Source organism: Coregonus clupeaformis, unplaced genomic scaffold (genome assembly GCF_020615455.1).
Source record: "Coregonus clupeaformis isolate EN_2021a unplaced genomic scaffold, ASM2061545v1 scaf2605, whole genome shotgun sequence".
Taxonomy (NCBI): domain Eukaryota; kingdom Metazoa; phylum Chordata; class Actinopteri; order Salmoniformes; family Salmonidae; genus Coregonus; species Coregonus clupeaformis.
This window is the reverse complement of record NW_025536059.1, coordinates 40,001-45,000: the sequence shown is the minus strand read 5'-3', so window position 1 is coordinate 45,000 and position 5,000 is coordinate 40,001. Positions and strand designations below refer to the sequence as shown.

Genomic DNA, 5,000 nt, shown 5'->3' with positions numbered 1-5,000 from the left:
GGGGGGCGCTCGTTCTAGGGGACTAGGGAGGAGCGATTTCAAGGGTGACGTGAAAGCACCTACCGTGCGCGGGAAACATACTCAAATACTGATATAGGCTATGTGGAACACAAGGCCAAAGCGGTGACAACTGGGAGATCAGCTAGTACACTGTGTCCCTGTCCTCATATTGTTGTTGTTGTTGTTGTTGTTGTTGTTGTTGCACCTGATTTTACTCATTGAGGACTTGCTAATTAGGTGACAGGTTGTTCAGTCAGCTGTGGCTGTCCAGGGCTACAAGAAAAATGGGTATTGTTGGGGGTAGGCTACTCTACCGCTGGAGTTGGGAAACACTGACCTAGTAGGATGAGTCTGTTTAGCTATGGAAACGTGTCGTATTGACTGTCATTAATAAACATCACTCTTCTTCTTTCTTCCCTAGACACCACTCGGCCTGACAGTAAGGGGCCAAGAGGACCTGGGGTGCGGATGGGAGGGTGGTGATCCCTCTGCAAGCTGGAGCGTTTAGAAAATAGTTGTCATCATCCTTATGCCTAATGTGTATTGCAGCCAAACAGCACACACTGTTTGTGTGACTCCCTGACATTACGCAATGATGTAAGCACATTTGGGAATGTCTTCCATATTGTTGCATAAAGACGACCGTGTGCATAAACTGTGAGGCCAAGAGTGGCGAGTGCGTGCCTTTACCCACACACACCCCCACCCCCCACCCCCACACACACACACACACACACAATGAAGGGATTGATTTCCTACGCATACAGAGGTGATAGTGATGTGCCAATATTGTATGGTACTTTTCTTAGCAAACCAATAATAAAGCTTCTTATAATGGAATAAATGTTATGATGTTGATCATTTGTATTGCCGCAGGATAGCCTCAGATGTGTCGTCAAAGAACGGCCACAGAAAGAGGGGCCCATCTCAACTGTTCATTTCAAAAGGGACAAATTGGAGGGGTGCACTGATGCCATAAGGGCCCAAGAGCACAGACTGCCACTTTATCATTCAGTGCAGTTGAACATCTCAGATGTGACTAGCTTTCATAGGACAACTTATTGTTGCCATAATTGTCTCTTACCTGTACTTACTGGCTGCCGGCCCTCGGTGGAGTATATCGAGGAACAGGGGTGCCTTTTTTAGGATAAGGACTAACAAGGTTTTGACTAGGTGGGATACAGCCAGTGGCGGTTTTACACGGAGGCCGGGGAGGCCCATGCCTCCTGGAAATGTCCCTGGCCACCCCTGTGGCCCCCGTGCTGACCAAATAAAAATTGTGAATTTATAACTATTTTACACGCGAGCGCCAAAAGCGGAACTAATGCAACGCTCTACACGGCAACGTTCTACACGGGTAATTAGAGTGGCGCACCCAAAAACGATTTAATATCATAAGTGACTTGTTGTTCTTGCACATAGCCTACATGTTCCTTTTGTTCCTCACACATAAATCAAATCAAGTTTTTAAATGTCTGGTCTCGATTTGTTTAGAAATGTAATCATATCTAAGCAAACTCATCGAAGCAGAAGCAAATATCCAAATGTTAGTAGGCTATCCTTGCTAGGTCTACACAATGTTGTGATGTTAACCACGTAACTTCATCCGTCTTGGCTGTTGCATCGCGATAACAAATACATTTTTAGTAAAGTAATCAACAGGTTATCTGCCAGTGTTAAGTAGGGAGGGGGATGGTTAGGTAACAAAATGTAATGCATGCCCCTACGTTTTTTCTTCTTCTAATAGTTATCATGAAACGAGGAAGGGACATAAAGTCATTTTTTTGCCCCAGCAAACAAAAAAGTGAGAGAAACAAATCGAGGTTTTGAGAAAGTTGAGGAAGAGGGAGAGCCAGCATGTGATGAAAGTGAGGGGTCTGACAAAGAGAGGGAAATTCCAGAGGGTGAGGAGGATGAAGAAGAGGGTGAGGAGGATGAAGAAGAGGGTGAGGAGAATGAAGAAGGGGCAGGGAGAATGAAGAAGAGGGTGAGAAGCATGAAGAAGAAAGCATACAGGGACAGAGAGATGAACAGCCAGAGGGACAGCAAGTGGATCCATGTGGATCAAGTACTGCACCATCAGGTTTGTGATGAGGAAGGTTCTTACTATTTGCAAAGCAATGCAATTACAATGTAATGGTAGGCCTGCTAGGTGTCCTTAAAATGCTGCTTTCTGCTGTTAATTCTTTTTGTGTCAATATGGCTCTGTTTTTTTTTTAAAGTAAATACTTTGCCTACATTTTGAAATACATGCAGATATACAGTAAATAAATGTTGTAGTTGTGCCCTATGTTTACTGTCCATCTTCTTCAGATATCAGCAAGTCTAAGTATGACGTACCAGTACAGCCGAACTTGAAGATATTCCCAACCACACTGATGGGGGACAGAAGACGAAGCTTCAGACCAAACTGGTACACTACTCATCCATGGCTTGAGTATTCTGTAATGACGGACTCTACATGTTGCTATGCATGTAGACATTTTAGCACACCAAATGCCCCAGACACCGTTTTTGTTTCAACACCTGGTTTTACAAACTGGAAAAAGGCAACTATGAGAAATGCAGGGTTTCACTACATGCAAAGTCTGAACGACACAAGTGTGCAATGATCGCATGGAGGGATTATCAAAGAGCTGTTAGAACTGACGCAACACTAACAGATCTCCTTGACAAAGAACACACTAAACAAGTACAAGAAAATCAGGCATACATTAAAACAGTTGGGGAAGTGCTGTTGCTTACAGCTACACAAAACATAGCACAAAGAGGACATGTGTATAAAAACAATGTGTATAAAAAATTTGTATAAAAAGGTATATGTAGTATATGTTTGTTTAGTGAGCATTCATGCTGTCATTTTTTCCTAATGTGAACTATGGTGGAAATGTGCTGTCCTAAATGGACTTGCCCATATATGTTGTAAAGCCTTTTTTTGTACACCTGCTCATCAACTGACAGTGAAGTACACAAAGACACAGACACACACACACACACACACAGACACCTGTAATATTCTTGTTTTCATGTTGTTGCTGATATCCATCAGTGTTGTTCATATTGCTACATTGTGTTGACATGATTGTTGCTTTTAAACGAATGTTAACTTAATGTTTATTGTCTGCATCCTATTGGACTACTGGATGTTAATGTGTAACACGTTTCCCTGTTTATGTGCTTTAGCAATACTGTATGTCAATATGGTCATGCTAGTAAAGCCTCTTTGAATTGAATTTCTTTTCTGATTTGGTTTATTTTACCTAAATGGATACAGGGTAGTGTGTTTTGTTTATAAATCACTCAGAAAGTTTTCTTTCTTAAAACAAAATGTGGAATCAACTGTCCACAGTAGTGGGGCTTCCATAAATAGGAAATGGCACATTGTTGTACCCTTTGTTGTATCCTGGAGTTTTGTTCACATTGAATAGGAACCCTGTATTTGTACCCTGTACTTAAAAAAAAAAAAAAAAAAATTCATTTTATGGCACTATCTCTCTTGCATCTGCACTCTTGTACAAAATACGTGTTATAATAAATGTCATATGATTTTAAAGTCAAATAAAGTTTATAATCTTTGACTATCATGTGTTGCCAGTTTTTTTATGTGTGCCCCCCTGATTAAACACTGGCCCCTCCTTGGTCCCCCTAGTAAAATGTGTCTAGAACCGCCACTGGATACAGCTACGACCGGAAGTGACTTTTCCCTAGCAGGTTAGGCTAATTAGGCTAGAGTGCAGATACTTGACATGTACAGTACAACAACAAATCACAGAGGGCCTGTTACCACACCCTATAGGCTTGAACATCATAATATAACAATATATAATAATACTCATACATAATAATCGAATATCACCTTTGACTACAGTGACATTGGTAGTAAGTAGGCTACAGTATAATGGATAGCTACCCAACTGGGACAGAAAGTGGAAATGGAAGGGGGACACGCAGTGAGCAAAACTCCTAACGACATAAAAACACAGACACTTCAGTGGAACGCACAGGGCTAGACGGGAAGGAAGACGTGGAGAAGGACTATTGAAGAGGAGATGAAGAACACCGGAAGCATCGAGTGAAGAAATGGGCCCGGAACAGGGTTAGGCCGAGATGCACTGTTGACGCCCTATGCTTCATTTAGGACCTCAAAGAAATGAGTCAACTCCTATAGGGACTATTTTCACCGCCACCTGCTGGACCAGAGGTCATGTGGCCAACACTCTGCTTGAGATCATTAAGAGCTATAAGGAGTCCATCAACTACCTGGTCAGTCAAGTCATATAGGGGGGGATTTAAACGACAAAAGGCATTTCTTTCCATTCAAACCCAACAGACTGCTTTTTTATTTACACCCTTTGTCAAATGGTGCCATTTTACATTGCCTTCACCTGGAATGGAGGCCGACAAACATGGGTTACTATTCAGCGTGCAAAGACAACAAAAAGGCGTGCTAAAGCCCCTACGCTGGAACGGGCGGGGAAATGATACAATGTAGCCGTTCTCCGAGCCGGCGCGCACGCCCATTAAACAATGATACAATGTAACCGCGGTCCTACAATGTAACGCAGCCTACCTACGCATTCATTCGGTGGCGATGGAAATGCTCTTTTTACTGACAGAGTGGGTGGCTCTTAAAAGAGCCTTTGGGTTAGTAGAGCAGTCCAAATGCGCTGTTTACTTGGAGCTGGTGTACTTGGTTACGGCCTTGGTGCCCTCGGACACGGCGTGTTTGGCAAGTTCACCGGGAGCAGCAGGCGCACGGCGGTCTGGATCTCCCTGGAGGTGATGGTAGAACGCTTGTTGTAGTGGGCCAGGCGAGAGGACTCTCCGGCGATACGCTCGAAGATGTCGTTCACGAACGAGTTCATGATTCCCATGGCCTTGGAGGAGATGCCGGTGTCGGGGTGGACCTGCTTCAGGACCTTGTACACGTAGATGGCGTAACTCTCCTTCCTGGACTTTCTGCGTTTCTTGCCGCCCTTCCCTGCGGTCTTGGTGACAAC

At 43.6% G+C, this 5,000-nt stretch overlaps 1 pseudogene; it reads right to left on the bottom strand.

Moving 5' to 3' along the window:
- The window catches only part of LOC123488931, a 6,075-nt pseudogene that overhangs the window by 822 nt on the left and 253 nt on the right, over positions 1-5,000 (bottom strand).